Source organism: Mizuhopecten yessoensis, unplaced genomic scaffold, assembly GCF_002113885.1.
Source record: "Mizuhopecten yessoensis strain PY_sf001 unplaced genomic scaffold, ASM211388v2 scaffold7225, whole genome shotgun sequence".
Taxonomy (NCBI): Eukaryota; Metazoa; Mollusca; class Bivalvia; order Pectinida; family Pectinidae; genus Mizuhopecten; species Mizuhopecten yessoensis.
In genome coordinates, this window is record NW_018406942.1 from 209,613 (window position 1) to 236,638 (window position 27,026).

Consider the following 27,026-nt stretch of genomic DNA (forward strand, 5'->3'; position numbering starts at 1 on the left):
TTCAAACCTTTCTTGTATATATATACTGAAACTGGATGGAAGGAAAGCCGTTACGATTGTAGTAGTCCCTTTCCCAACCTAAAGCTGTGGACAAACGAATATGTATCCCTTCCAAAAAACGAATTACCCCTTGTAGTGTGCAGACCTGTTACACTTGCTGGTCAGTTTGTTGCTTTCTATCTGTTTTAGGCCATTGAATTACCTTTAAAAAAATCAAAGATATATGTAAAATATAAATTCCATAACATCTTGGATTTTTCCATTTATCTTCAGCAGTAAATGCATTCAAATAATTCTACGTGTGTTACGTGAAGGACAGCCATATTTATGGGTGAATCACCCTCTACATAGAAGTTATATCTGGAGCACTATATCTATTCAGAAGTTATAACCATGTTATTGCCTCCATTATTTTAAATAGGAAAATGTACGTGGCAAAAATAGTGTTTGTAGTGATAGATCTAGGAAAACACGGAGGTGGTCATTCAACTATACACTTTATTAGAAATACAAAGTTACTGCTGACCCGCTTACCAAGCTGGTACAGGGTCTTGCACACATCTTTAATAACGCCATGTACTGTTGACTTTGACAAGTTGAACGTGTGGGCTACATCTCGCATTGACTGATTGTTGGCCAAATAACAGATGCAAACAGGCAACTGCTTCTCCGGAGACACAGATTTCTGTGGTCCTGTTCTCTGAAGAACAGGGTTGATGTCGTTAGTTACAGCATGGAACAGATCACGACCGACTCGAAACTGATATGTAAAATCATTATTTTGTTCAGGCAAGTCCAGACGTTGAATAAAGTTGGTCATATAATGCTTTACATTTGGTGGGCATTCCCTTCTGGAGTTCATCAACCACGAAATATGTCTGGATTTATGTATGTACAATGTATTGCCAAAATTCATCCTTAAGTAAAATCTCTAATCTCAGTATGAAATGTATAGGTGACTGCAGGACTAATTTATCAGAGTGAACCTTCCGCATTTTTTGGACGACATATATACGCTCCCGAAAGGTGGTCAAGAAAATGTTCACACTTGTTAATACGTTGTCAGTATAATGTGACCTAGTAGGATCAAATTATGGCTGCCTTTGAAAAGGTATTTCAACGATGAAGCACTGTAAGTCGGCAGCAGATCCACTATTGTAAGGAGGCAACTACACAAATGTACGCATATATTGCACACATGGAGGCGCGTCCTTAAATGACGTTTGCTGTTAACAGGATGCTGAACAAAATAAAACAACTCGCCAGTTGTATCTAAAGTAGAAAGAATAAAGGTTTATTTGTAATATTTTCAAAGTGTAAGTACAAAATAGTAAAATGATTAGGTCCTGGAACCCTCTGTAACGTTTTCAATTAACTTTTGTTTTGTAGATACGTTTACTTAATCGCAAACTAATACTTCATATAAACCGTGCAAAAATCAGCTCGGCCTTTTAGGTCATGTCCGAGTCAATATAAATACGAGGCGTTACATAGGGTCTTCAATATAACGTCATGTTAACTTAACATTGTAGTATATTGGCCGAGATAAAACATTTTTAGCTGACCATGGTGAGCTTATGCCATACTGAATTTGGTCTGAAGCATCCTTAGGCCAAGGGGACTCAATTTTGTATAAATGGTGGGTGTGGAACCCCCTCCTGGGGGCAGAGGGGCGAGGCCCAATAGTGGAAATAGAGGTAAAACCTTCAAAATCCTTCTTCTACCGTAGGGATTAAGGGATTTTATCCTAATTTAGTCTGGAGCATCCTTGGGCCCAGGGGACTCAATTTTGTATATATGGTTGGTGTGGCCCCCAGGGACTGGGCCGAATAGGGGAACATAACAAATTATTCTTTAACATTCTTCTTCTTCTGTCTTCTTCTTCTGTAGGAATGACAGGATTTAGTCCGTATTTGGTGTTGAGCATCCTTGGGTTAAGGGAAACCAATTTTGTATAAACGGTGGGTTTGGCCCCCTTGGGGGCTGAGGGGCGGGGCCCAATATGGGAAATATAGCAAATTCTTAAAAATCCTTCTTCTTCTGTAGGAATAACAGGATTGATTCCATATTTAGTCTGAAGCATCATTGGGTGAAGGGAAACCAACTTTGTATAAACCATGGGTCTGACCCCCAAGGGACGTCCACGTGTGACGTCACGTCAACAGGACAACCAGATTCGGCTTGTCCAATTGAGAAATCGCTTCCAAGCGACAAGTTTGACTGCACGGACAATCCCTGGGTTGCTACCAATAAGCTCGAGAACTGTACGGAACCGATTGCGTGAACGAGCTATCAGTCCGCGACGTCCTGCAATCCGCCCAGTTATTCTGTCACGTCATCGTGTAGCACGTCTGGACTCTTGCAGGCATCTGCGATTTACTCGACGGGATTGGGCAGGCATTTTGTTTAAGGACGAGTCGCGAGTCCACCTGGATAGTAGTGACGGCCGTTCCAGAGGGTATCGTCGCGTTGTTATGATTTGGGGCGGCATCACAGCGAACGAGAGAACGCCTCTGGTGGTTGTTAACGGGAATTTGAACGCGATACGTTACCGTGACGAGATCCTCCGGACCCACGTCGTTCCATTCGTGCAAGGGCAGCAACGTCACATAACGCTACAGCAGGACAACGCCAGGCCACACACAGCTCGTGTCGCTATGGACTTTCTGGTCCAGCAGAACGTTGACGTGTTGCCCTGGCCTGCTGTATCCCCCGAACACGTCTGGGATGAAATGAAGCGCAGATTACGGGCATTACCTAATCAACCGGTGACGTTGGCTGATTTGGCTGCAGCGTTGGTACAGATCTGGATTGCCATCCAACAAACATTCTTGAACCGTCTGATAGGCTCCATGCGTCGACGTTGCCAGGCTCGCATTCAGGCAAACGGTGGACATACGAGGTATTAACTTTGTGAACTCAGTATTAACCCCTGCTGTGTTTCCGTCACTCCTGAGCGGAACCTATTGATTCCATAACGTGGAAAATGGAATGCAACTGTTATAAATAACAAATAAATTGTCCCTGAAAACCTTGTTGTTCTACGTCATACACATTCATTTTTATAACACATTTTAGGCATGCACAGTTTCTTTTTTCCGCTAGTATATATAGTGTGTACCAATTGTAAATGACCAATTATAGCTGTGTGAGTGTTATAATTATCATGTCACTTATTGTCAATTATTGTCAAAATGTTATTCGTTAATCAATCTTAGATTATTTTCTCATATATGGAATGTGAAGACAAATACAAATCAGTTTGTATGTATCGCACAGAAAACGCATTGATCCCGTTACGTTGACATGCAATTGATTGATGATATCTCCTCAAATATGACATCATACACTTAGCTTCACTGTACTTTTTCGAACGTCTAAGAGACAGCCTCTGGTGAAAACCATACATACTGCCAGGTTCGTGACTTTGTCTGTTCGTCAAACCAGTTATGTAGATAACAACGTCGCCCCGTATCCGGTCTTAATGGCTACCGAAGGAAGCGTATTACCGGATTCAGTATGTTGTATTGACGGTTGCTATGGTGATGTTATGTCATAAATAAACTAATGGAATTACCGTTTCGTAATAAAGCTATCTTTTTCCACGTGATCTTGCAAAATAATGGGAGGTGTGAAGATTTCAAGCGGCTCGGACATGAAATGTGTGGTACACTTAATGAGACCGTAACTAGCCATTGTGAGAGGAACAGCATGCATCTACCAGTTATTCATACTCAGACTATCAAGTTTCACCGGCATGTTTATACGGTTTTGGTGGATAAAACTTCCGGCTGCTGTCCAGATATATATATTTTAAACAAAAATAGAAGAAAAGATTAATATTTACTGCGACTGCGGTAACCACGACTTATTAATTGAGCTTAAGGGAAACAGACCAGTTTTTAAATATATGTTTGAAGTAGGATTTGGATAAAACAAGTGTTGACGGATATCCCCCAAAGTTACGACATACATATACACGTACATGCTTTACGTGACATTTCAGCATAGTGTTGATATGACCATGGAAAGCGCAGTGATAGATTTGTCCCATAATAACATAAAGACAATAGTATTATGAATATTCTATCCATGTATCTATTAATTCAGCAAAATGGTCCAGTAATGTAAAAAAATAAACCAGAGTAAAAGTCTTGTTAAGAATATTGTTTTGTTTAAGCAACTATAAGGTCATGTGATGGGTGCTTAGGGAAAAACCGCCGAGGAGTAAGAGTAGGCAAGTTGTTCAAATATTTTTAGCAGTGGTTTTTTTAATAGTATTACCCTTCAGCAAAAACGAGAATCGTTCAGTTAGGTCGCAAAAGAAATCACATCCATGTCAAGAGAACGATTTTTATGAAGACATCAGCATAAATACCTTTTATTGACTATGTTAACCTCGCTATATACTATTAATAGCTAATATACAAGTTCAACATATTAAAAATAAACATTTAACTCCGAATTGTAATTAGGGTCTTTGGATATGTTTATCAGGGGGCTGAAATGTTGGGTGACTATATCATCTTTTAAGGGGCTGGTTGAACCTCGCGCATGAAGTAATAATATAATTATTGGAATTTCAAAGGAGTGCAGGAACGTTGTTATACAGTAAAACCGCTTAAAATACACAGGCATTACGTGCAAATTTAGCAATCTGAACTATATGAGGTGCGTATGTGTATTATATTGCAAGGCTTCGGAGTGAAACGGACGGGCAAATAAATCAGTTGATTCCTGTAACCACCCCCTCCCCCCCCCCCCCCCCCCCACACACACACGCACCACACACACGCACACACCCCTACCCGTTTACATACCAAAGAGAGGTACACTTTCTTGACTGATTTTGTGTGTGCGTTGAGAGGACCCTAACTTTGGGTAGAGATAATGAAATAAAAATATGATTTTCCACTCGGAAATCCATCTATAAATATATGTATCACCAAAAATGACTCAATATTTCAACTTTACCAATTTGACATTTTGCATGCATTTAGAGGTAGATTTGCATAAACCGTTGAAAATTACCTCGGTTTGTACAACACATGAAAGTATGTAACAAGACATAAACAAAGCGAGTTACAAAGGAGTACCTCACTTCAGTGACATTTTGTCAACACACAGTGTGGAAACACTGAACTAGGCAAGTGAGGTACATAAAAAGTTCCTCACTTTAGCGACATTTGTCAACACACAGTGTGGAAACACGGAACCAGGCAAGTGAGGTAGATAAAAAGTACCTCTCTTTAGCGACATTTTGTCAACACACACAATGTGGCAACACTAAACCAGCCAAGTGAGGTACATAAAAAGTTCCTCACTTTGGCGACATTTGTCAACACACAGTGTGGAAACACTGAACTAGGCAAGTGAGGTACATAAAAAGTTCCTCACTTTGGCGACATTTGTCAACACACAGTGTGGAAACACTGAACCAGGCAAGCGAGGTAGATAAAAAGTACCTCACTTTAGCGACATTTTGTCAACACACACAATGTGGCAACACTGAACCAGCCAAGTGAGGTACATAAAAAGTTCCTCACTTTAGCGACATTTTGTCAACACACACAATGTGGCAACACTGAACCAGCCAAGTGAGGTACAAAATGTACATAAAAAGTGCCTCACTTTAGCGACATTTTGTCATCACACAGAGTGTGGCAACAACACTGAACCAGCCAAGTGAGGTATATATCTAATTCTACATATTAAACTATTTTAGTTTGTCCAGCTGTGTTTTTCCAGAAGTTGACAAGTTGAAGTCATTAATTTTAATTTGGTGTTTTGAAAAATTACGTCATGTTAGTACTAAGTCTTATTGTACGTACCATTGCCACCTTCCATCATATTATGTAATGCTTGGAATGCACAAGGGCAGTGTGTGCCCATTGCAAATACAGTGAATAAAGATTACTTATTAAACGATGCAGCTGTCTTTGTGTCTTTTGTACGATCTTCATAATGACACTCCAAACAAGATGGTTTCTGAAACACCATGCCCCCATTCAAAATTTTACTACTCTGCCAAATGTTTACAGAGATTCTCCGAATTATCGAACTCAGCTGAATCCTTGATCATATGAAAATATGAAGCTACACACCACATTTGGTTGAAATCAATTGCACGAAATTAGAGGTTTTTTTTTTTACAGAAACCCCATTGCAGAGAAACAAACAGATCAAAAACAATAATAACCCCGATCTTAATCTCATGGACATAAAAAGAAATAATAAATAAAAACAATCATTCCATACAAATATCTAGTTTTATTGTCAACCTCAAAATTTGAAGAAGAAAAAACAACAAAAAACAACAACACTGAAACTTGTAAATAAGGACAAGGTCTTTCAAAACTCAACAACAATATTGTAGGAAGTACAAGAAACTTGTTGAAAATCATTCTACACCTCGTGTTAGTGTAGCTGATTAGTGATATACTGTATCTCATTTGTGTTCACTTAGCATGCTTTTAGATCTTGTAGCAATTCATCTCAATGAAATTTATGCATAGATACCTTTTTCATAATGACAGCTCAAAAGTGAACAGCTAATACACTTTGGAAATTAATATAATGGAGGGACACATTAAATATCCCTAAACTGAAACGATAACAAGAGGCTCATTGGGCCTGTATCACTCACCTAGTATAAATGTTTATGAATTAAAAGACATTCAAAGATTTGTTAGGAACCACCTTGAGGTTGAACTGACCCAAAAAGTAACAACACTTTGTTGGGACCATGCCAGGATCCTTTTACTCAAGTTTCAGCTCAATTTCCACCGTTAAAACATGAGAAAAGTTCTTTTCAAACCAATGCTAAAATCAACAGCAATTTGGGGTAATTATGTCAAGATCACTTCAGACAAGTTTCAGATCAATCCCACAAGAAGAAAGCTTGAAATGATTTTTCAAAATGGAAACCTGGCACTATCTAATACATTGGACCAGCCTGAAAAGTAACAACACTTTGTCGGAACCATGTAAAGATCATTTCTGGCATGTTTTAGCTCATTTTGTCTACTTGTTATTGAAAAGAAGTTGTCTAAAGCATGGACAGAGGGATGACAGATACCATGGCATAAGCTCACTTGGTCCTTAAGGCCAGGTGAGCTACAAAGGTAGAGAAAAACAAGCAAAATATCTCTTGTTTATCTTTTGTTTCCCACCACTGCAGATTTGAACTGCTAGGAATGTAGAAAAATTAACATTGACAGCATTAATAGTTTTCAACAACAAAATCACAATGCAAACCTGAAAAAAAACATCTGTCTGATGAACAAATGATTTACACTTTCCTAATGACAACATAGAAAAAACATAAATACACTTGTAAAATAAGTCAAAAACACAAAAGTATATGCCAAACTTCGTACACAACTATTGCTTATCATTTATCTTCATTTCAAAATGACATCTCATTTTAATAACAAAATATACCTTATTTTTTTCTATTGAAAGCTTCCACACAAGATTATAAATGGGACATCTTAACATTAAACAATATTATACTTTTTACCAGCTAAGATAAAACGTTAGACATGGGTCTTCACCTATATCAGGTACAGTAATCATCCAACCTTTATTTATTGAATTTAAATTAATTGAATTTAATAGTGGATTTATGAGTCAGCAGGAAAGTATTTGTGGACAAAATATTTGGCTGATAGCTACATGTATAGATATGATGTCATGAAATATTTACCAATGAAAAAAATGTAATCTTTAGGCCACTCAAAATTAATTAATTGGTTCTCAGGCCAATTTTTTCCAAAAGAGATGAGGGAAGGAGGTAAAAAAAATTATCATTTTATTGGTGAAAAAATAGACGAGGGCAGTTTTTATTTTATCTTTCAAACCACATGCAAGTTATTTTTATATAAACTGTTCCAATGTACAAAAATAATTATTTATCATGCTTATTTGACTATGTAAGACATTAAATAGTATCAGTTATTGTTTTATACTCAACTAATACTGATATTTTTAGTGAAGTAATTATTATTTTTTTCATATTATTTCTGAAAATTGATGAGGGAGGTATTTTTTTTATTCAATGGGGAAAAAGATATGCAATGAGGGGCTTTTTATTGGCTTCAAAACAGATGAGGGAGGGCCCGAGAACCAATTTTTTTTTTTTTTTTTTGGCCTTATTACAGTGACATGACAAACACCAAGGTGACTTCCTGACAGTTTCTGTCCACCAGGTTTTCTGAGGAAATGAAATTAATGCCATAAACCTTGGTCTTTGACCCATTGATTTTCTGAGGAAATGTAATTAATGCCATAAACCTTGGTCTTTGACCCATTGAATAGTGATTTTAAGTGTCATGACTGTTCCTATATCATTCCTTTAATATTTTTCTTGTTTTCCTCTTTTCGTTCATAATCCAATTATGAACAGTGTTCTTTACTTTTCTCCATTCCAAGCTTCTCAGACATTCATTATCTGCAATAGCATTGTTACACTCTTTCATCTTCAGTTCTCGGCGAAGTAAAATATTTTCTCCAAACAATTTCCTCAAGCAAGCCTGCTGTTTTGTGTTCAAGGTGACCTGGCCTGAAAGAAAACGTAAATGTTATTAATTACCAATATCCCATCCCTATTTGAGATGAATATTTTAATTCAAAGTTTGTTACAGATGGTGTATAAAGTAACTGAAACAACAGAGCTTTCAGAGAGTCATCTGTAAACAGCTTTCTTCAGTCAATCTAGCGATAATAAAAACAAACACTTTAGGCTTATAAAAATATATGTTACATCCTTTTCATTTTTCATTACACCAAGAGGCCCTATAATCATGATCTAAATGGTCATCTAACTTCAAACTGACCAAAGACTATCCAAGAAATCTAACATACCTTTTCTTTTAGAATCTCGTGGGTTTGATAGGGCCGAATGTGTCCGTGGGGTAACTGAAATTGAAATTCATATATTGCACTTGTAGTATACTAAATTCTAATATTAAAGGTACTGGTATCTATCATGGTATATATTATCAGTTTTCTGAACATTTCCAAGCTAATTTCATTGCTGGTAGACACAACATTTGCAATTATTGTTTTGGGTATAGCAGGGTTCAAGATAATTTTTTTCCTATGTGCATATTTACTGTTCATATTTACCAAAGCATGAGTAAAATAAAGGATGAAAGGGGTAATTACTTTGGTTCATAACACACAGTATGACATTACACACGTTACAATGACCATATTTGGCACACTTTGCAGGTCTTGTTTTGTATGGTTGGGGCACTCTTATTTACATGCCACAACTGTATGGCATTAGTTGGATCAAAGAACTTTTACTACTGTATTAAGGTTAAGCAAGTAACTTTCATCCCTCTGTTTCATCCCTCTGTCTGCCCTGCAGGTAGGGCGTAAGAATTGTACCTGCTGCCCCAATTGCATGATCGTAAGAGGCGACTAAATTTGGGACCTTATCTCTTCTCTCCTTTCTAAATAACTTTCTTTTTCCTAATGTCTCCCTTGACAATGCCTCACTTTTGGCCATTTGTTGAGCGTTCGCCCCTGTGAGGAAGGCTTTGGGTTCTGTCCCCTGGCCGAGACATACCAAAGTCTTTAAAAATGGTAGTTTCTACTCCTGCTTAACGCTCAGCAAATTAGGAGTGGGACGACTGGTTCGCCCGTTGTCAGTATAATGTGACCGGGTGGGGCGTCCTGCTGGGTGTCTTCGGCAGTATGTTTCAGTGAGGTAGCACTATAAAGTCGGCATCAGTTCCGCGCTATTACAAGAAGACAAACACGAACATATCGCAGCCTCCCAAAATACACACACATACACTACACGCATGCATCTTGCACACAGGGGAGGCCGTCCTTAAATGACCTTAGCTGTTAATAGGACGTTAAACAAAATCAAACAAACAAACAAACAAATCATCCCTCTGTAAAAAATAATTCTTGCTTGAATTAATTTTTATGCCCCACCTTTAAGTTGAATAAGGCAGGTCATACTAAATAAATGATTAATTCAACGACATAAATATGATCACAGATAATCAACAACAAAATTAAAGTGTCATAGTACCTGGCTCTACATGCAGGTCATCATCATCATCATCATCATCATCAACAGAGTCTCCAAGATCAGGTTCTAAGGAATCCCCCATTGCTTCAACCTCCTGGTCATCTTCTACATCAATATCTAGTTTATCAAATAATTGTACAAGTTACCTTTAATGAACATTTGTTTTATTTACATCCAATCTATAACTGCAAGTCATTTACAACAGAAACACAAATTTCACAGATAATGTTGTGTTTTGTGTCCATTCCAGAGACAGCAAGATCTATGTCTAATTTTGGCCGTCTAATGCATGCTTGTATCAATCACCCCAAAGTGAGGCGCTTAACTGTAGATTCCCTATTATAATAGAGGGGTTCCCGGTCTTAATTGCAATGATGAAAAACTACAGACCTAATTTCCATATGTTATGGCGATTAGGGTATATTTTCGATCATTTAATGTTATTTTGTCATGTTGTCAACATTTTTATATTACAAAACATAGAGGGACTTTAAAATGTCAGTTATGGATTCTAACACAGTATAATGCTCTAACATACTGCAAAATTTGAACTGCTTACCGTTTTCATCTAAAGTGATGTCATCGAGTGTACAGGAACTAAATTTACTGATATCTCCAGAATCCAAGGCCAGCAGAAATTTCCCAAGCTTTGCCACTTGGATAGTAGACTCTGGAAGTCTGTAGAATGATCTGTGAACATCAATGTCGTGACCCATAAAGGTTGCCAATTGTTCCAAATCAGTGCTGTCAAAGTTCATGATCTGGCTGACTGTGGCAATGTGCTTTCTTAGTTTTGTTGAGGTTATATTTTCTATCTTTTCAACTCCACTCAATGCAGCATATTTCCGCAGTGCATCTGATGCTCTGATTGATTTGTTTGAGCCATAGTATATCCTTGCAAATACATATGGGTTCATTGTGCTGACTCCAACACTCTACCGAGCTTTCAGTAGCAGGTCTATTGCTTTTGTCAAGTCTTTTGTTAGCAGCACTGGAACTCGACGTCCCTTCTTTCCACGAATTTCCACCCTTTCAAAAAGAGAGCACATTTTCTTTTCAACTGGTGTTAAGGAATCCTCATTGTCCTATATGGGAGCATTGTTTCCACTTTTTTGTTGGTAGGATTCAATAGTAAGTCTTTCTGCCTCACCGCATCTCCTTCTATTAAACATCACAAGCTTTACCAGTGTAACTTCTGAGAGTTGAGAGTACACATTCTTCTCCACTTTAGAGTTTTTGATCCCATCACTCAGAGATTTGGAGAGTTCCAGTATCTTTTCTTTGATAAGTGTTTGAAGTTTTGACACATCTTTAGTAAGAGGGAGGGGAGACGGCTTATTCCACTTTGCAGTCTTTAGGGATGTCAATGCTGAACTTGAAACATCGATTGGCCACATCAATTCATGGACAGCAATGAAGTTCTCTGCCTTTTTCCGCTTTTCCTCATTTTCTTCAATCAATGCATTTGCTTTTTGAATCGACCCACACTTTTTGAGCGAATATCCCAATTTCAGGGCCAGGAATGGATTTCGGTATGAGTTGGTATCCTCTTCATACCCACAAATGTTTTGTGTACATCTAAGAGCAAGAGGAAAATGTTTAGGATCAACCAGGTCTTCAACAGTTGTAATTTCAGAATCTTCCTCCCTGGTACAAATAAGCAGACGAGCCATCTCTCTCATCTTTTGCCCTATGTAATTATACATATGTTCTAAATGGCCATGCTTTTTGTAAAGCTTTTCTCCAAGACAAATGATGATTTTATCATTTCGAGCCACTAAAGATACTTGATCTCCAGACATCCGTGCCAAAATGTTGGTCTTGAAGCCTTCTGTCACCTCTGTTTCACATGGTAGAAGGTCAGCTGCTTTACCAAATACTTTTCTGTACCTCTTCTTCTGTTAGTTTTTCCTAAACTTATATACAGCATGATGTCTCCAGAGCTCTGCCTTCATGAAAAAAGCTAAACAATACTCACAAGGTAACATCTTGGATGCCTGTATTTCCTCGGTAACATTTCTCCACGGTACCAAAATTCCTTCTCCTTTCTTGATCACTTCGTAATTATGTTTGTAATCCCCAGCGTTTCTAAGCTCCTCCAGTGCCAAGGTTCTCTCTCTGGAGTTTAATGGAAAACTCAGTATCTTCTGAACCAGGCTTTCACATCTGTGTTTTTTTGAAAAGTAATGCTTTCTAATATTTGTGCTGCCTATTCCACAGTACATGCAGTAATGTTTCTTGTCCCATTTTCTTTTCCTTCCATTGTTAGCCATTTGTACCTTTATGACTGACCGATCCTGTCGTTTTTCTTTGTTGTCATTTAGAAGTGGAAACACTTCTGAGCTTGCATCAGAGTCACTGTCTGAAACTATGTTGACCATTTTGTCATTCCAATTCCCATTTTTGTTTTTTATCAACATCCTGCTGTTTTCTTCTTCAACATCTGTATCTGTGTCCTGTTCTGAGATGGGCTGGTAATCAGGATCATCAGGATTTTCCTCAATAACATCAGCAAGATCTTCATTTGTGTCAACAGGACCATCCATTTCAATGAGGTAGTCATTTACATCTTGTACTTTATATAAAGTGATTGAATCCAACAGCCATTCATGAGACACTGTCTGTAATCCCTTGGTCATAGTGTTTACTGAAAAGAAAGATGGTTGCAATTTGATATGGGGTTTTAATTTACTGAAATAAAGCTCATAATACATACCAAAGTCACCAAAAACAAGACAACTCGAAGAATTACAGTCTCCCCACCAGGCATACTTTGAAGGAAGTCAAAGGTCAAGCCAAGGTCACAGTGACCTAATTTTGGTATGTGACATACTATCTCACTATAGTGCATCCACGTGCCAAGTTACAGTCACACAATTTGGTAAAATTAGATACACACGAAAGCGTCTCATACAGCATAAAGTGCATGAATAGCAGATTTCATTTATTTTACGGTCTATGTATTTGAATGACAGATTCTTTCGCAAAAGTACATTACATTTACTGTAAATTACATATTTAGCAAGTACAAAATTGAGGTGCTGATACTCACCTTTCGCTATGTCATAATCGAGTAAGGACTCGTCTACACATGCCACAGCAAGCTTTCTTATATTAGGTGTTTTTAATTTTGCAGGATCTATTAAGGACCCACCACACCAAGTTACAAACTCCTCGAGATCATCTGAAAGACATTATAATTTAGAATTGACTTTTGAATATTTTCATTATCAAGCAAACAATTTTCGATAATTTAGAACTTTATAAGTTTAGCTGGCAATCAAGCGATCAGTCACTTCCAGCAGAGTAAGTAGAGTGTCAGATTATCTTGTCATAGACTCTCTTCTGGAAGTACCTCGCTCTAACATTAGATATCTAATGCACTTAAAACTTTAAGTCTTTAAATGACCAGATAATCATTTTGAAGTTAGATTTACCTGACTTTTCTGGCCCAAAGTGCTTTTCAGTAGTGACATTATCTCCTATGACTTCGAAATCTTCCTATAAATACCACACATTTTCATTTCATCAACTCAAAATTAGAAACATATCACAGTGTCACGGTTTTTTTTACTTTCATTTCCATGGTTATCAAAAACTAAAATATGAAAGATACAATGGGGAAAAAAACTGCTCTTTGGTACTTCATAAAATAGCTTAAAATATCAATGTCAAAACCTGAAATAATTGCTAAATGCCTCCATGTTGGGTGAGTGGTGTTAGCACCTAGGCACGCTCTTAAATGACCCTGCCAGCTTTAAGAAAACTACATAAACTTTACACTAATATGTGTTTCTCAATATACAATATCACGTCTATGGTGCAAAATGTACAACAGATGAGCTTTAATATATTGTATATGGTATAAATTATGTTACCTCTGGTAAAAGATGACTTGCAGATACACTTTCTACAATCCATTGGTAGTCAAGGATCCAGCACCCTTTTGCTATACCTTTAAAAAACTTCATGGTACGTTCACAAACACGACTTCCGACAGGTTCTGCAATGAAATTATTGACATTTCAACAGAACAATAACCAAAGTTGGAATTCAATGAAATCAGGCCAAATAATGCAACAACAAGTTTTATGTTCAATCTGTAGACAGTACATGTATCTAACAAATTCTGAGTTCCCTGAAACCTTCCTGGTTTGTCTAATTATGTGTCTACAAACATTGTATCATGATTACAAACAATTTTTGTTTTCATGCAGAGAAAATTATTAAACATTTGATATCAGAACCAAAAGATATTTGAGCTTGCCTTTTGCCAGCAGTTTCAAATCAAACACATTAATCTACACTTGCATTTTTATCAGCATTTGAAAAAACACAAAAAAACACAAAAAAAAAAACATTGGCTATGTATTTTGCTGCTCTATTAAAAGTAATTTTATCAATGTTTTCAAAATCCAATATGGCCACCTGTCGGCCATCTTGAAGTCAGGTCAGTCCGAAAACACGACATGCAAAACTAGACCTCCGGGTGGAACCTTCATATGAAATTAAGAAAGATCTGTCAAGTAGTTACGAGAAATAGCGATAACAAAAATTGTTTACGGATGGATGCTGGACCCCAGAAAAAAGTGATTTACATAGCCCTCCTATTATCTGATGGTGGGCTAAAAAAAATTTATTCTTACAGAAGAAATGCAATGACTTCATTTTTTTCTTATACGTACAGTGAGTATAACACCTACCAGTCTTGATTATTACATGTGTCACCTCTTTGCTGAATGTATTACTGAATCTGAACGTGTATTCTCTGCAAATGCCAAGTACATTCATCTGGAAAAAAAACCATGTTGAAATATATTTATACTGATAGTATGATAGTTAAAGATCGAAATTTTCAGGTAAAACTATTTCTTACTTGATTCTAGCATTAGCTGTGGTGACAAAGGTTATAATGCGCAATTCATTTCTTCTCTAATTTGTGCCTTCGAATGTTTTTAATGTGTCCAAAACATCACAAGCTGTCAATTAAACTAAGTTGAACCAAGCCAGGCTACTGAAACTAGTCAAACTACTTATAAGATTCCATCTGTGGAGGTCTATCCCTGGACAAAGCAAAATTCTCTTTAAAAAACAAGCATTAATAATTTAAAAAAAAAAGAAAAAAAAGACAAATACCAAATAAATCTTGTAATATTACTGAGTTTAGTTTTATAAAACTCTTTTCAAGGATACATTTGCAAAATATAAATATAGTATACGGTTATTATTCCATTAGTATGCATGGTTAGAGGCCAAAGTTCAATCAAGTGTATGAAGGCAATCCATGATCAGCGATCAAAACCATATCTATTTGTCCAAACATGGAGCTTCAGGTGGCCTTAAAAGAGGTTTTTCACTCTACTTATGTGATTTCATACCTGTTGGTCATGGTTCAGTCCACTAGGACAAAGTACCAGAGGCCGAGGTTCTGTGTGGTCCTCTATTGGTGATGGCCCAGGTTCTGTGTGAAAATCTTTAGGTGATGGCCCAGGTTCTGTGTGGTCATCTATTGGTGATGGCCAATGTTCTTTGTGGTCCTCTATTGGTGATAGCCCAGGTTCTGTGTGGACCTCTTTAGCTTCTTGATGACACCTGGCCAGCTTTTTGGGTAGCCTTTATTTCAATGTTTGCAAAGACAACATCACCTGAAAAAAACATGTATACATTAAAATTTTAACAGAGCAATGATAACGGTGATAAGAGTTTTGATAGACAAGAATTTTTTTTTAGTAAAGGCTTGCCTTCAAAATAATTTCGTTTTTAAGCTCCTTATAATTCAAGGTAAATGTTTTGTCAATGATATTAGAACAGACATATGAAATATTCATCTATAATTATTTCTTTTTTCTTTTTTGTGTAACATCCGTATTCCTCGCTGTCAATTAAAACAATGTTATCCAAAAACGTTACAAAGTCTACAACTCTATGCAAACTATTCTGAGATATCAGTGATTTTGTTTGGATTTTTCAAAACAACCTGTGTCTTTTTAAGGGGAAAATATAGCGCGATAAATCATATAAAGGGAATAAAATCTAAAATCAAACAATCAACTAAGAATCTGACATATAATTTAATTTAAACATCTATTTTAACAGGCACGGTGCACACACTAGGAATCGTGGATGATTTTATGCATTGACGACGCTGTTTATTGATGGTGTTTTTTACCGCTGTTATTGGACTTTTTTTTATTTTCTTTCAAGGGGAAAATATTACTTGAATTGAGGGGAAAAAATAGCATTTTTAGGGGAAAATACAGCTTTTTGAGCTAGGGGAAACAGCCCATATTCGGCTGTAAAACAAACGAAAAAAAATCACTGGATATTGAGAATATGAAAAAAACATACAAATGTTATTTGCATTGACGTATGATGTTTGTGAATTGCTATATATATACTGCAACACACAAGGATAACATTCAGTGTTTTTCCTGTCTATATAAATGGGGTCAGAAAACGATCCCATTCCCAAAAGCAACGATCCCATTCCCAAAGAAGAACAATTAGTTAATTTCCCAATAAGAAAATCACAAACCCTGTGTACCTTTTATGACTTTCACTTCAAGGGAAGGAAATATACGTGAGGTAGACAGCCATTTTGTTTTGTAGTAAGTACGAACCGGAAGTAGGTCTAAAATATCCGGATTTAGATTTTAAAAAGTCTGCAGTGGAAACAAAAATTTATAGAAAATTAATCTTTTAAAATTTGAAAAAAGATATTTCTTTTTACATTGTTTTGCCTTTTGAAGCATGTTTTAGATTACTTTGTATATTCAAATATACTGTATGTAGATATCAAATAAAAAATGAAGTCAAAATCTTAATATTTAACAGGAAATAAACAACTAATGATTAAATGTAAAATCAGATAATCTTGATGAAAGTTGTACGTCTTGGGTCTATATTTTTATCTTTATCATTTTGACTTTTTCCCAATTTAGAGGTTTTCACACGCACGGTTAAAATACCAAAATTGCAATTTTTGAAAAATTCCCCAAATACCCTGGGAAAACACTGACATTGTGATATGTATTGCGATACCCCAGGGCTCAAAAGTGGCGACCATTTTAGGCGCCATGGCACCCAATTTTCACCATTGGCGACCATGTATCAACGTGTAAGGCGCCTGCATGGCGACTTAAATATTGGGCTCAAAAAAATCAGAGAGTAATTAAAATCCGAAAAAAATCTCCGCCATTGATATTAAGCTGTTGACTGCCATTGCCAAAACAGTTGACATGAGCTCACATTAGATGTAGCTCACAAACACTTCACTTATCATAATATGGCAGACTCAAAACAAGGAATAATTCACACTAGGGTGAAAAAATCAAACCAAAAGATACTACAGTTTGACCTGGCTACCAACTTTTCCATTTGGCGCCTAGATGTTATAGCCTGGTACCAGGTAAAAATATCCACTTTGAGCCCTTTACCCCTATATTGCACTTGTGTTTTTGTCACTGCAGATCATATATACCAACTGTATCAACTTTCATTCATTTGCTCGCAAGAATAGAATAAAACAATGAAATAGGGCATTCTAGAAGAAAGCAATACCATGGCTTTTAATTTGTGTTTAAAAGAATGATCAACTACCAAACATAACTTTATTGTTTTAAATGACAATAAAGAACGGCACCTAGTCAAAAATACACATGATAATACTTGTATAGTGAAGAATCAATTTTCAGCATCTGCATTGCGATACAATAGTATACAGTGTGTATTGCAATATACCAATATATTGTGGCAGCCCTACGTAGAAATAACCACTTTTAACGGATTTAAAGTCCCATAAATTTAGCAACTTGACTGATTCTTCTCAATATCAAACTCATCCAAGATCCTGATAATATGAAGCAACACACCAAAATTTGTAGAAAACCCAGGACTTCCTGTTATAACTCTGGTAAATGGGGATTTTTCTCAATATTAGTCTCTTGCAAGATCTTGATAATATACACTAGCAACACAACAAATTTGGTTGATAACTTGAAATCCATTGCAAGAAACACAAGTTATGTGATAGAAATGAAGAACTTGGTACTGTTAAAATAATAGACTTGAATGAAAGCTTCTTCATTTTTTTGCCCATACATGTATTTGAGTCATTTGACAATTGATATACAAATTTCTTCTGTGGCTGGTTTTAATAAACACATCCATTATACTTTTTTTTGTAATTTTATAAGCACTGTGAATATATTAGGATGGATATGGTATCTTAAAGACTTAACTTCAGAATGTCATATGTCAGATAACAATATACAAGTTTATTTGATCCATTCTTACCAATTTTATATTGATTGACTGAGACAGGCTCCTCTCTTTCCTTGCACTTCCTCTTTCTCTTCGTCATCTAAAACAAGTTCAATATGTATACAAATGATACAAGGATATACATAATTTAAATACTGAGTAGGCCTTAGTACATATTCTGCTTTATAACTTAATACACAATTGCTAACTTAGAGATGGATCAGAGACCTATATATGTAGGTCTCTGGATGGATTCTACCTAGCAGATAATTTGATAATAACATACAGAGAAATTAAAAGAAAGTTTTTTTTTCTTTTTCTTATTTTGATTCTAAGAGGAGCCATCTAAAATTAAGACCATATCTCTGCAGATTCAGAACTCTGTACTACTGAATTAGTACATTGTGAACGAACACTAGTACTGTCAATGTTGCTTACTTATGATATTTAATACAATGAAACTACGTGTAGATCTCTAACTGTATTTTAAACTTTCAATACGCCATCTTTTCCTTAGTTTTCGGGATTTTTTACACTCATTCAGGGGTAGGCCTAATGGGGAGCGCTGTCTTATTGTATCTACACACTTGAACTTCGAGGGATCTTTTCCCGTTCCTGTTACACACTAAACAAAATTAACGCTAAATAATTACCGATTTGCTCGTCATTTAAGCAGCAGTTGTTTATACATATGTACGCAAAGCGTAGGTTGTAACAATACTGTACGAATTTCAACATCGATTCAACATCAAAGAAATGAATCACGTAGTTTTCATAATCTTCATGATGAGCCTGTCTTCTGAAGTAACAGTAATTAAGAGCAGACATATACTGTCCAAACTGACCAAATTTTACATATCCTACTGCACGTTTTGTAGCAGTTTTTTTTTCGGTCATGTCTGTGAAGAAAATGAATAAAAAATACCCCGTGCAAACGGTAAAAAATCATTACACTCACCTTGCCATGCCGCTTTCATGCCAAAACGAGCTGATAGCATCTGTGGAAAAGGCGCGAGGATGTGCTAGGAGAGTTCCGAAAGTTACTTTGGCGGGAAATACCGAGTGTGTGCCATTGGCGGACGTATAGCTCATCGACAGCGGTGGGTCTGCGACACACAGAGTGTTGAGAATCTAGTGTTGAAGTGAGGTACCTACTAAAATTTCGTGTGCGTGCTCAAAATAAAGTTTCTAAGCAGATAACGAGGTGCGCAAAGCGAGGTAACGGGAAAAAGTACCTCGCTTTATTTTGATACCTCACTTCGTGGTTGTTTACTCAGGGTTGGTACCTCGTTTTGTAGGGTATACCAACACACACACACACACACACACGACAATCGTTAATATGCTTGTTTTTAGAATCGAAAAAAGGCTGAAACTCTCACCAATGCAAGTAAATTTATGCATACTTAAAATTTGTATTATATTTTCGGAGATGTTAGAGGACAATGTCCTCCGTAATCCTTGTCTGAATGGCAGTCGTGAACCAGCAATAGTTAAATATCATTTTACCATATTCGTTGCCATATATTTTTTCTTCTGTCTAGTTACATCTGTTTCGAAATCTTTACGTGTAACATAAGTCCTAATCCATTAGGATATTATACATTTTATATATGTATATATATTCCTATATACTTTAGGATACATTTTCCTGTGTTTCCCACGGAATGATCTTTGAGACGTTTAATGGGCCTAGCTGCCTATTACTGATTATCCTGTGTGGCCTTATATGACATTACTACTATGGGCGAGTTTGAACATCAACTCAAGCGACTGTTGTCTAACTAGAGTACGGTCGAACTCACTTTAGTAACGTGTATTGCGCATGTGTAAAGAAACAAGAGGTTACGGTGCGCATGCCTGGCAACTATAGTACAACCTACCGATTTCCTTAAGTAGGACCAGAGCAACTAGTGGTGGTATGCGCATGCGTGGTTATTTAAAGCAAGGCAGTGATTGGTTGCTGCTTACCAGCATGTGAAAGCACATTGAATGTAACAGCCCGACTATGGTTAAATGGTTGATGATCAAACTCGCCCATTGACAATATTTTCACTATTATTATGGTATTCTACAATACGAAGAAGCATAATGTTTGGAAATCACGAATGGCACATGGATGGAAACGATTGGTGAAGATTGCGATAAAAGTGAAATGAGGATTGTTCATTGTTATGTTAATGCACTGGTCGTCTCTTTCAAAATACGATATAACATATCATTTAATCGTGACAACTTTTCCTACTTCTGTCACCCAGAAGCAAACGTTACCCGTCGCGTAGACTTTATAGCTCTGGTTTGCTATTTCAAACATTGTGTTGACTATAATCAAGGCCCACGTGACGCCTTGGTTATAAATGGCGCCGATCGATACACGGAGTAGAGCGGTCATTGAGTTTTGTCGCCTGCGTCTGCCTCATGGATAAACCCGCGCCTTTGTGCGCGTTTCAGAGAGAACCATCGCACTCGTCTATTCCACAACGCAGGAAACAGACCTAATTGATGGAATTAACAGAAAGACCTTTCAGATTGTTCACTCGTTTGAAGAGCACTCTCTTGAAACTATCCAAACAGACACTGTATGCGATATAGAAAGACAGCGTAACTGCGACATCAGCATCAAGAATATCGGTGTGGAACGTCTGCTTACAAGCTATGTAGGAAACACGACGCTGACAACCTGATAGTGCAATCGTAAGTAAACATTAGCATTAGAGTGTTCTCTTATTCATATCCGCCGGCGGTAACATGTGGTTATTCTGAAGATTTCATATGAATTGTTTTTGTTAGTATACTCAACTCGACAAAATAGATATCCAGAATTCCTTTGATGAGAAGAAAAAATACAATGTGTTTTATATTAGGATAACTTCCATAAAAATCGTTATTAAGTTCATACAAAGTTTATTACTAATAAGCAGTTTGGTGCACCAATATATATTGGATGCGGAACGATTATAAAAATTATTTTCTGACACAGATACAAGCTTTTGAATTATGAAAAGACGTGAAAGATTTTGCAAATATCATGGTAATCATTTGTGAAGACGCCGTCTCAAAAAAGTAGATTATATCAATATCCACAAACATGAAAACATCCAAAATTATGATAAAAAGCTTAAACGTGCATTGCTCTGTATCAATCGTTAGCAATGCAAACATAAATAGAGCACAACTACTTAAACCTTCAGACTGTCATTCAAACAATCTTGATACGATACAATACACGAATTTCCATGTCAACGGCAAAAATATCAATAATATTTCAAAGTAATTACTTGAAAAATAAAAATAAATATTCAAAAGTGATTCTTTCTCTTTGCCTTCGAAAGGGACGGAACCAGGGATCTCTTGATTACAAATCTTACACTCTACTTGATAGGCTATACAGATATTTTCCCTAGCAAAGTGGTAGGAAGCGGTTAGCGTTTAACCAGGGTTACATATCCCCCTCCAGGAAAGAAATCGTACGGAGTGTTCAAGGGGTTATAGCGCCTCTAGTAACGTATTTTTATCAATATTTGCCCGGTTCCTTCGTCGGCGCAGGTGTAGCAGAAGAATTTTTCTCTCAGTGCCTACCGCTAAAAGTCGAACCCAGGCCTTCTGTTTCACAAGTTTTACGCTGTACCCATGAGATCCCCTGGTCGAGTACGTAGAAAGCGGCTATTATTTTACTTATTTTACTAGGGTGACATGTTACTGTATCCACATTTTTGTGTAAATCTTACACGATAAACGACGTGTATTAATAAAAGCATGAACACATTTTTTTGCTACTGTGTAATTAGACCAAACAACTCGATTCTAATAACAGACGACAGCATAATTACACAGCGTTTAACGTTAACTTAAGTTGAGGGAAGAGTTCGTGTTCTTCTGAACGTAAAACACGTCAGAGGAAGTGTTTTGAATACAAATGTAAAAATGACCATAGCTCAATTAATTCCTTGACAATCTCCTGCATAAAAATCAATATGATGAAAACACCGAAATAATTGATTTTTTACTTGATTTCACTCTGTATAGCCGGTTAAATATTGTAAGTTTAGCAACAGAATGATAAAATCAAATAACACGAAATCAAATCGCTAATGTATCACTGTGTCGGTGTTTCCTGTAATACTTGGGTGTTTTAGCACAAGTTCCTAAGGCTGACTTTGTAAATAACTAACAACTTTGTGCTTGCGTGTTTTACAACAATGGCACCGGTTTCACACCCTCCCGTGGGATTGCTGTGATTCCATTGTAAATTGTCCTGTCAGAAGCAACTCGTCAGCTCCTGAGCATGGCAGTCCTGGCACTGTCCCGTCGATATGTCGGAAACACAGTAGGTTCGGACATTTTTTTTGTGATATACATGTATGTACGTAATAGTCGCATTAATTGACAAATACAATATATCAACACAGAAGTGCCGAAATAAAGAAGGGTTGTGTTTGATAGTTTTATGTCATGTGTGATGTGAATGTGTGATAAAGGTGTATGTGGGTTTAATTGTCTCTTGGCGATAGCGCGGATCTGATGGCAACTTTAGAGTGCTACCTCAATGACAGGCCATGCCAAAGGCACCCAGCACAGTTTTCAACCGGTTACATTATATTGACAAAGGGTTTATCGGTTCTTTCAGCTATTCTGCACGCTGATATTTTTTCAGGGAATAACAGGTGCCATATTGAAGTACTTTGATATCGCACAATAGTCGTGTATGTAAAGCAATGGGATAAAGCCAGTTTATAATTTCCGAATCTGTAGAGTTGTTGTATCCCGACAGATCAAATACCCTTTCTCCTACACACACACACACACAAACCATGGAGGCGCATCTTCAAATGACCTGAGCTGTTAATAAACAAAATAAAACAAAAAAATAAAAACAAAAAATAATTGTTAGGACATCATATACCAAAGAAACTCCCGGAAAATATTAATAAAAAATAAAAAAAGAGAAAAGGATTAATGCTTCAATTTGGCAGTAGAACAATTATAAGTTCTTTTAAACGTAAATTATTAAATGTTACAAAAGGAAACCCTCGATTTCACTTTTGGAATAGGCGTATCAAAGTAGTGTACGTCTAGACATATATAGTATTGAGCAAAAACCCTTGAATCGGTTTCTTTTTCCTACGTCCTACTTGTTTGTTTAGTGATGTATGTACTCGCGACAGCTAATTCATACAATGGCAGTGTCCACATAGCATAGGACACCTCAAGGTATACTTCAAAAGAAAACGTTTTAACAGCAGCATCACAATCCACCCGAATAACATCTTATGCTAGCTTTGTACTTATACTTACACTGTACTTTTAATATTGTTATACATATTTTGAATCTTACATTACAGTTTATCCTATGAGGTATAATGCAGATTAACATTTGAAATACACGTAATGTTCGGATATTTTTGACCGATACAACTGTATGCGATTCCCAATCAGTTATGGACTTTACTGTTGGTCTAGTCAAACGAATCTAAATCATCATAGCAACTTGTAATTTCTCTTTTGCATGTTTTATCGACCTTTTCTTTGCTCCAATGGTTTTTCTGTGCTAATGGACCGTTAAGTATCAATTAATATTATCATTCATATAAAACCTTAATAGTCGCAATAATGTAAAACCTCAGACAAATAACAAATATATTTAAATGTACGCGGATACGTGTTTTTGTAGAAAAGTGTTACATGCGATGGTTTTTAGTTCTGACATGTTCAATAATATTATTTTATTTTATATATATTCCAGAAAAGGATATAGCGCGAGCGACAGATTTATAAAAAATGCTAATTTGTCTCAATGTCTTAATATTTTAATTACTTCCGAATGTTTTGTTAATCCTATTTTAGAATGTTGTGTTTACTTTTCCGATTATAGTCAAACCATTTGAGCTAAATTCAAAACAGCCCGCTGCATCGGTACTGTATAAGAAGATTTTAAACGACCTACTCTTCTGCAACGTGAAGTTATTCTTTAGGGGGTTTGTAACCTTTCAGGAAATTGCATCTAGTCCTGATTCTATTTTCCAGATATTCACTTCATCATGAAATTCAGTGTGGTGGCTGATCACGATAAAGCAATTTCATTGCAACGGAAATTTATCTACAAATGGCTCTATCAGGCGACTGATGATGCCGATATAATGACAATGCTGTAATAAGCCTGTGTGTGCGGATGTGTGGAGTAGTAGAAAGCAAAGGTTAGTTTGTACTGCTTGGTGCCTTCTACAAAGTCCGATTAAATTCAAACTTTCTTGATTAATTATTTTGGGCTTAGCAATGTGAATGGTGAACTAGGACTAAAAGGGTGAAGTGAAATCCCATCAAACCTAAGCATACTTAAACACTTCTACAAAGTTAAAATTGACAAAAACGAATCAATAGCATACCTAGTTCCATTAGGACTAAATCGGCTGTTCCCTACTTCCTGTAAGATTGATGAAAGGAATAAAGAACTTTACATTTTAGCTAAGGTTTTGCAAAAAGTAGCAAGAGATTATATTGCAGTATCGACAAAATGAAAATTGGAAACAAAAAATTAGGGCACAATTATTATTACATTGATTGTCCTTTAACAAGTTAAGTATTTCGGAAGGGTAGGGCTCTTTCATTAAAGGAAGACACTTGCCAAGTAAAACTAGGACAGATCAAAGTGATGCCACGTCCTCGAAGCATAAAATAGGGTTGTGATAAAACAAAAAGGCATTCAATGGAAAGAAAAAACATATTCATATCCACAACGAAACTGATTTCCAAATGAGTTATTGCAATTTATAGCGACCATTAAACTTGCCAATGATCGTCAACCTTTTTTTTTCGAAACTGTGGCTTATAATTAGTCGACACCTATCACGGATATCATGATATTCGGAGCGAGCTCTTGAATACCAAATCAACTTCTATGTTTACACAATAGGTTGGCGAAGAATGAATATTACTCTCAAGAAAGGGAACGTTCGCGATTGAAATTAAAATTGTCAGGCTTATCATACAGCGTGGTAGTTAGGTGTCCCTATTGGTCATGTAGTAAGTAAATTTCAAGACCAGAACCCCCAAGTGGTCAGCTAATTCTGTTTTATGCAATCAAAATCAATATTTGCCAATGACATATAAGTACAATATTTTCTGTATTTATCGCCAAATGTCCAATACAGTGAGCTTTTAAGCTAATGACGTCATATCTATTGTACTCCGTGAACTGACTGCAATCACCATTAGAAAGTCGTTCTAAAAGATATCATAGGCATATTCAATGCATTAAAATACGACTTGTACAGTTATGATCCCCCCAACAAAAAAACGTGCGTTCGCTTCTTAAAAAGAAGGAGTGGTTAAGCAAAACGTATTTTGCAAAATATTTTACAAATGTTAAACAGCAGTAGCAATATTACATATGGCGCCATGCTAAAAATCTATGCTTAAGTTACACTGCAGTGACTAGCTGGTCATATTTGATAAGGACCCTATTCATCACACATGAATAGATAATGGAAACTAAAATGAAAGTTTAGCGTTTTTGTGTGCTTTGTAGATAATTGTTATATCCATCCCTGCTGTTATAATTAACATTTGTCATGAGATACTTACCTGTAAAACCCGGTACAGCCATGCTGGTTTTTTTTAAATTAAGAATGTATTTTTTACTGGGTCGACATGGAACAATATCAAACATCCAATTTTTTTTTTTTTTGCACATGAATATATCTGCATGCTATTTACACATTCTGTGTTATTAATACACTTGGTATGATAATTGATCGCCAACTATAAAGATATATGCTTGCTTAGGCAGGTTAAAATTTACTTACCTATAAAAGTATATATATAATGAAATAGTAATTTTAGTTGCCTCTTTCGTGTTTCGATTAATAGTTTGACGGTAAGTTAGAAGACTGAAGCACTGATCAACAATGAAATTCTGATACAAACAACGAGTTCATTATGAGAACTTAGAATATCTTGTTTGCGGTTTCCTATTTCGGGAGCAGCTGATGGAATACAACGACTTGGTGTCTATAAAGGATGGAGCCATGTCTAAGTGGCATTAGGCTGAAAAGTCGCACGTCAGAAAAGTGAGGATGACATCCCACTCTGCATCTATATACTGAAAATGGACGGATCTGAAACAATCGACTAATTATTTTTCTCTTCTTTTTCGGACTCATATTCAGTATTGATAATAAAAAGGGTTCTGTATATGTGGAAAATGTCATTTAATTAAAATATATCAGAGATTGATATGGTATATTGGGTTTAGCGTTTCATAAAAGATAAAGTCATTTTAGGACGTGTATTGACATTTCCGTTGTAAACGGTAGTCAATGTCGACCATCTGAGAAGAGTTTGCTTTCAACAACATCGATAAGTACTGTAATGCATTGTTATTGTACCAAATGGTTTTATTTTGAACAGAAAACTTCCCATAATAAATTATTGGGTGTTGCCACAGTTTCGGTGATTGTGTTTTATAGCGTGATCAAAGAAATGGTTTCCAAGTAACTCTTTTGGGACGTACCTAAACCTATGTGCCACAAAGGAACATCATAGCTGACATCTGAGTTTTTATGAAAGTAATGACATATTTTGAAGAACAGCATAGACTTAAAACAGAGTTGACGGCACATTAAGTATACAATCCCATGCCTCTGGAGTGCTGTTACTACTGATGTATATAGTATAATCACCTGACGTGGGAACAAATTCAGTACATGACACT

General features: G+C 36.4%; 1 protein-coding gene across 1 annotated transcript in view; it reads left to right on the forward strand.

Moving 5' to 3' along the window:
- Positions 1 to 20,714: 20,714 nt before the first annotated feature.
- LOC110453272 (neuropeptide F receptor-like) overlaps positions 20,715 to 27,026 on the forward strand; it is a 43,644-nt gene continuing 37,332 nt past the window's right edge. Inside the window, exon 1 of the mRNA XM_021502160.1 lies at positions 20,715 to 21,010. The gene's annotated coding sequence lies outside the window, so the exon portion shown is untranslated. The remainder of the gene's footprint in view (positions 21,011 to 27,026) is intronic.